We start from the raw sequence: 8045 nt of genomic DNA, 5'->3' as shown, positions 1-8045 counted from the left end.
TGGCTCGGTTGGTTGGGCATCCATCTTCGGCTCAAGTCAGGATCTCATGGTTCATGAGTTTGAGCCACACGTCAGGCTTTGTGCTGACAGCTCAGAGCCTGGAGCCTGCTTCGGATTGTGTGTCACCCTCTCTGTGTGCCCCTCCCCCGCTCACGTTCTGTCTCTCTCAGAAAAAAATCAACATTAAAAAAAAAAAACAACTAAAAAACCAAAGTAAATGTTTAAAATGGACACAGAAGCCAGGCTGGAGGAGTTCCTGCTGTACAAACCTGGTGTAATTTTAGCATTTAAGTAAATAATGACATTAACATGTTGTAACCAATTGAATAAATAGGAGTCTATATTGAATAGAAGAAAGAAAGGGGTGGGGGGGGGGAGAAAGATGATAGAGAGGGAGGGAAAGAAAGGGGAAAGAAAGAGAGAAAGGAATAAAGAATGACTTTTTACCTTAAGTAAAATGTCAGCTCATAACTGTTGAAAGAATAATGGAATTAGAAAATCATAGTTGTAATTAATTCAGCCAATTATAAGTATTAAATAATAAAGTAGAGAAAATAATGAGGAATGGGATATTTACATTTACTGTCCCATAAAATACTTCCTTTATTTATTTAATTTTTTTTTTTTTTTTAGAGAACCTGAGTGAGGGAGACGGGCAGAGGAAGAGAGACAGAATCTTTTAAAAAAATTTTTTTAAATGTTTATTCATTTTTTGAGAGAGAGAGAGAGAGAGACAGAGCATGAGCAGGGAAGGGGCAGAGTGAGAGGGAGACACAGAACCCGAAGCAGGCTCCAGGCTCCGAGCTGTCAACACAGAGCCAAAGTGGGGATCGAACCCATGAACCATGAGATCATGACCTGAGCCAAAACCAAGAGTCAGATGCTCCACTGACTGAGCCACCCAGGCCCCCTCAAATACTTCTTTTTTTTTAAGTTTATTTATTTATTTGGAGAGACCAGATGCTTCTTAAATTACAGTGAGAAAGAAGCGTAACTTTACAGTGGAGAAATCTTGAACATACTACCTTAATCAAAGGATCAAAGTTCATACACCTGTTATGAGCCACACTGACACCATGTGCCTTCCTGATAAGATGCAGTGAGAACACAGCATCAGCTCTATGATATTTCTGCCAAAGATGTGGAAACTACCTCATCAGAGGAAGTATCAGATAAGTCCAATGTGAGGAATTGGGGTTATTGTAAAAACTAACCTGTGTACTCCTCAAAGGTGTCAAAGCCATAGAAGTCAAGTAAAGACTGAGGAACCTTTCTGGATTGAAGGAGACTGAAGACAAACGGGAAATAAACGCAATACACGATCCTGGATTGGATCCTTTTGCTACACACACTACGGTTGGGACAACTGTTGACACTTGGAGTGCGTGAATTAGGTCATCGTAACGTGTAGATGTAAGCTTCATAATTTTGGTGTCTGTATCGTGGTTATGTAGGAGAATGGCCTTGTTTGTGGGAAGTACACGAAGGTTCTCGGGTGTGACGGAGCAAACCACTCTCAAATAATGCCGGAAATAAAGTTATCTACTAATCTTACAACTCTTCGGTAAGTTCGAAATCATGACAAAACTTAAACATCTAACACCTAAAAGAGCGCTAAATCTTTTGGGATGGTCTCAGGCTTAGTTGGGTCTCTCGACCTCAGAGATGAGCTACAGGAACTTGGGATCTTGCTCAAAGTGAACACAAGGCCCCCTCCCCACCCCCCACGCAGAGTCTGAAGGAAGCACAGATGGGCGTTTTCTCACACGTGTCCCACTGGTCTTGCTTTCTGGACAGAACATCAAACTTCTCTAATTGCTTCAGTGGAACTTGCATTCCCAAAGGCTTTAGTGACGATTACAAAATATTTTAGATCTCCAATCTGAGCTATTCAGTAAGAATTTAATGTATAAATGGTCTTTATTACTTCAGAAGAGTCCTTTAGGAGTCTGAAGATGTGATCTCAGACTCCTGGCGTGAGATGGACCGAAGCCTCAGGATGGCTTCACAAATGGCAAGGGTACCGATTTAACAGGAATCCTGGAACTGTGTTTGGGCTCAACACAAGTCGAGGGTCAAAGTGACCGAGGTCAGGGTTGTAGATGTAAATTGTACACTTGTCTGGGGCACAGTTGCTGTCTCACGCTGATGTCCTCGTAGAATTCATCTGCAAGTTCAGAAGTTACAAGGCAAAGTCACAAAAGGGCAAATACCTTCAAGAACAGAGCCCAGCAATCAGCTTCCTAGAACTAAAACTGATTTGCAGGAGAGAGAAAAGAATAAGAAGACAAGAATTAGAACAGAAGTAAATCCTGACAATATTTCCTCATGGATGCTTTCAGAGGAGGCAGGTAATATTTAAATTCTATATTTTCTAACAGTAAATTAACGTTTTTACCCTGATCTAGTTTTCTGTTAACCATAAAAATATGATTGGCAGGCACACCTACTGATTTTGTTAATGGTCGTGTTTTCCTTTGACAAACTTGGAAAAAGGAGGGCAGTGTGGATAATTACCGGAGGAAGGAAATGATGGACCTGACTTTCATTACAGTTGATAATGTCAAGAAAACAGATAATCGTAGAAGTAGAATTCATGTAACAAATGAAGGAGTAAAAATTCACGCTTATAAAGTTCCAGACAAAGTTCAGATTTCTGGATTCTGACACAGAACTTCTACTCAAACTTCCAGAATTCTACATACTCATCAGTTGTTAATTATGATGTCAGAGATGTATAGGTCTACTTACTTAAACCCCTTAGCTTTCTTTATTTGTAGGCCATGTTTAGATATTGCTAATAATTTATAAAATTCTATCATTTTTATATAACCTGTATGGACAAAATATGTTTCAAAATGTTTCCTTTACCATGGAATACTATTAAAATATTTAAAAACTTCCCATAAATAAACTTCCTATAAATAGATATTTGAAAAATCCTTCACTAATAACCAATTCATCACATTGGATTAAATTTCCATCAGGCTAAGATTTCACTAATTCAAACTACAGTGGAATCTGTTTCTTACTTGCTACTGGAAAATTCTACTGATTTTCTCGGACCTCATTATTCTTACCTCTCAACATGGGCTGGTATAAGTTTGTCCGTATCAGCCTCAGTTTTGAGAACAAGCTGACTATCTTAAACCTCTTAAATAGATTGATAATTCATGCGCCTCATGTGATCAGTGACTCTAAGTACAAACAAATGCAAAACGAAATGTTAATAAAATAAACGGTTTCCCAAGTCTTTATACCACGTTCTATGTGCCATATTGCCTTAATTTGTGCCTGGATGGATTAGTCCCTTTAATTTATGCCAAAAACTCTGAAAATTCCCTAGAAGTTTTTTTCCAGATACACAAAATTGTATACATTAGGTACATATGTATGTATATATCATATTTGGCAGCAACTGAACGTGAGTGATTTGATAAGGTGGGGAGGTTGCAGATGTCCATCCGCCTGACGGACCAGCTCACTATGAGGTCCCCTAGAAACTTCGCGCTCTCTTAGTCCCCTAATTAAACCCAGATCTCCCCCTCCCCCACTTCCCAGAAGCGCTTCCTCTCCTTCCGTCTCCCCCGCCACCCCCACCCCAGGCAGGCCCAGACTGTCTCCGGCTGAATCTCTCAGGCTGGGCCGCTGTCTCTCTCCCCAGAGCCGGTGCTCACATTGTTCTGACCAAGGGGGGCTCACCCATTACTCTGCGCTGCCTTCCGGGGAACTGGGACCGCGGAGGCACATCAGCGGTGGGAGAGCATCACCAAGCAGCGTCGTCCAACCCACACTCCCAAATTTCAGACCATATTTCGCCTCCAAATTTTCAAAATTTGTCACCAGTTCTAAGCCTGACAATTTCCCACAGCCGTAACAATCTGTTTGATAACTGAAGCTTTATCGGCCCTGGAACTGGCATGTGTCTGTGCATGTCTAGAGTCAGTCTGCTTGATAAACTAAAAAAGTCCTGGTAAATAATTCAGCAAAGTAAAAGTACACATTTATTTTCTTTGGTGTCTGTCTTCTTAACCACATATAAACAAATTAACTCATTTGATCCTTCCAACAGCTCCCTGAAGTGGGAAAGTTATTATGCCCATTTTACAGATGATAAAGTTGAGGCACAGAGTGTTTAAATAACTTGCACAAAGTCTCTTATACTCACTAAGGTTTACGAGGATATGTAACCATGCTCGAGACTGGGCTCCTTGCCACTATGTTGACTCTCAACTAACTGTTGGTCACTGAAGTCAAGATATTCAGAAGTTGAAGGCACAGATCTATACATCAGAATAAAAATTTAAGAGCTAGTGACTTAGTAATCATCAACGTATGAATGGCATGTAAGTCAAGTGTAAAGAACATATCACTCAGAATAAGTGTTTGACGTAAGTGGGGTCCAAATGAAAAGAAATACTAACACCCACCCGACCCTTGTGTTGGGCAGTATGAGTCGTTGTTGATGCTGTTGTTGTTACTTCTTTTGTGTGACATATTGGCAGCATTTGATGCTTTTGTCCATATCAATCTTGAAATTCTTGGATTCCATTTCACAGTGGAATAGACAAGACTTAACAATGGAGTATAAAGAAAGATAACAATTGAATGAAAATCATACTAATAATCAGAACAAAACAATAATAGTCTCTATTACATTGTTAAGATATGGTTCAATATGCTATTCAATATAATTACATACATGACTTCATCCTTACAATATTCCTACGAGGCATACGTTTCTCTATTCCTATTTCACAGATAAGAAAACTGAGAACAGCGTGGTGAAAAATCTTGACTGATGTTATGTGACTGGTAAGGGTAAAGCCAGGACTTGAACAATTGTTGTAATATATTGCTTTGAGCTGTATGTTTGGTATTTATATTTTTTAAGTAGTAGATTGTAAGTTTCATTTTAAAAATATACATTTGTATCGAAATAATATACGCAAAAGTTGAAGCGATAAAAAGTACAAAAAGGTCTCTCCTAAAGAGCGAAAATAGTTTCACATACTATTTTCCAGCACGAAAGTCCATGGTCCAAGATGGCGCTCTTAACTCTTCCTACGTCAGTTTGTTCTAATCATTCTGAACACATACTTGTATCTTGAATCCTTGATCTACCAATGTTCGTATCTGTTGATGGTGCTTTAACTGATATTACTGGCTCTCTTGAATCGTTATTGTCATTCTTCCATTGATTGGGTGACTCTTAGGAAAAACTCAGACCTCTGTACTTTGTTTCACTACATTTGCAACTATTTCTTGTTCCTCTTGCCTTCCTTCGACCTCTCCTCTATCCTATGCCTCCCAGCTCTTTCCAGCAACTAACTCTTGCCTGTCAAATTTGACTTAAGTTTTCTAACACCTCCAAGCCTGTAATAGGTGAAGGAGGATCAGATTAGCAAGATCACTGAGCTCAGACAGAAAATCACAGATCTTCCCAGGTGTCCAGGCATGTTTCCACCCACCTGACACCTAAAGAAAATTAATGCTCAATAAGTAAGAAAAAATAAACACATAAAGCACCGTATGTTTAACGACATAAAATAAAATAGTTAAAAATAGAGTATCTGTCAATATAGATATAAAATAATAACTAAAAGTATAGATATAGAGAGATATAATATATATATAATATAACATATATAATGTAGATAGATGATAGATAACATAATATATTCTGGCTATAATTATTGATTTAAATATTTGCAAAATGCATCTAAATTTTTTTGCATGTTTAACTTGTTTCTCTGTGATCTTGGGAAAATAAATTGTCACATTGTCCTAATAATTTCAATCATAATCCTTTCTAAAAATTGTTTTAGGTTATATTTGCAAAATCTGGTTTACAAAAAAGGTTATTTTTAACTATTTATATTGGACAATAATACAGTTATGTTTGAATTTATCATTTAATTTAAAATCTAGCAACTTGCGAACTAATGAATAAATATGTACTTTTTATTTGTTTAAGAAAACTGAGTTTTGGTGACATTTCCTTAGCTTGATTTGTCTTACATTGACTTCTTTGACATTCTCCTTCAGTTAGGACCAAACTAGTCAATTGCATCAAATGGAAGGTTACTGAGGTCATGGGCTAATGCATTATGTTTCTGTTTCAGTCCCATGGTGTTTAGAAACTTGGCTTGACAGTCAAACAGGCCTGGACCCGAATCCCACATCCATAGCTTCCTAACTTTGCACCCTTGGTAAGTTATTTAGTACCTATATCCTCAAATTCAGGTATGAGGATGAAATAAAACAGCCCCCCCCCCCCCAGAAATACTTAGCACAGTGCTTGGCACTAAGTCAATGCTTAATAATATTGTTAGTCATTGTACTTTCATTGTGAGTTTTTGATGAATGTCTGTTTCTCCCACTAGACTATAAATCAGTGCGGTAAATTGCTATCTAGTTGCTTTTCTTTTTTTTTTTTTTTAATGTTTATTTATTTTTGAGAGAAAGAGAGAGACAGAGCATGAACAGGGGAGGGGCAGAGAGACAGGGAGACTTAGAATCCGAAGCAGGCTCCAGGCTCTGAGCTGTCAGCACGGAGCCTGATGAGGGGCTTGAACTCACAAACTGCGAGATCATGACCTGAGCTGAAATCAGACGCCTAACCAACTGAGCCACTCAGGCACCTCACTATCTACTTTCACAAGCAGTGTATCTCTAGGATACAATCCAGTGGGTGGCATATAATAGGGGCTCCATGAATATTTACTGAATGCAGAATTACTTTAGTAATTTTTATTTTACAGATGATAATGTTAACTTCTCTGACTTAAGGTTGTATCAACATACAGATCAGCAGAGCTCTCCTCAAATCACTTAAAATATGACGTCCAGTCAAAAGTTTGTTTCTCAAATCATCTATACAGCTATAATTGAGACTGTTTGGTCTTTGCTGATAATACTGCTAAGATATTCCAAATAGCATGGGAGAAGTTCTCGTCTTGATCATATATAACACAGACCTGGTTTTTCCTGCTTATAATAGTAATAACTAGTACCTATCACATGGTTTACTAAATGCAAGGCACTTGACAAACATGTGATGGTGTGCAAGACATCAGTATGTCTGAGCTACTGGTGCAGAGGTGGAGGCGGAGTTGTGGCTCCTTCACTCTCCCCTGCCTCTCCTGGATCTCCCTGGACCACCGGCTATAGTAGGAACTAGTTGTGTAACTAAGCAGTAACTGGCAGAGTCACAAAGCTCTTTATGCACCTGAGCAAGAGGGTGGCTCACAGGACGATCCACAGAGCACCAAGTCAAGGTCTTCTGACTCCATTTTCTGTAGATCGAGCACCGGAAGCATCTCTAATAATTCAAGGTGCTGAGAAACGTCCCTTACGTGACAGGCCATAAAATCATCTTTGAATGTTTTAAAGTATGTAATTTCGGCAGTGCCTTTGACACATTAAAATGAACCTAAAACTTTTACTTCTTTAATTACATAATCAAGGGAATCTTTGGGTCCAGGAAGTATTGAAAGGATTTTGAGAATTTTCTTGTGCATAGAAATGTTTTTATAAAGAACCCATTTATGACTTTTGAATTGATCAATCAGTTTGAAATATGAGAAATTGTTTCACTTAGCTTTTTTTCTTCATTGGCATTTGGCTCTTTCTTGGCTATTAAAAAAAAAGCAGATTTATTTTTAAAACAACATGATAGCCTTCCGTGTCAATGTATTAAAATTTCTAAATTGTATAAATAAGCATGTATATAAATTTCTAAATTGTATAAATAGAATTAAATCATTTTGTGTTTATGTCATTCATAGTTTTATCACATCATTTTAGTGTTATATAAATGTTTTATGTTTATGAAATTATTTTTAATCATTTTCTAATTTATGTCATTTTAGAATTTGATGTGATTAACAACTACAAGTCTGTCTCAATTATATCCAGTTAAAAAGTATAATTATGAACATCACTCGTACAAGGAAGAAATTGTTAAAATGCCATTGACATTGAAAACTTTACATAATTGGGCCCTTCATACAAGGAAACTTTATGAACTATGTGGATATATT

This window comes from Panthera leo, chromosome B2 (assembly GCF_018350215.1).
Source record: "Panthera leo isolate Ple1 chromosome B2, P.leo_Ple1_pat1.1, whole genome shotgun sequence".
Taxonomy (NCBI): Eukaryota; Metazoa; Chordata; class Mammalia; order Carnivora; family Felidae; genus Panthera; species Panthera leo.
This window is presented reverse-complemented; position numbering follows the sequence as displayed.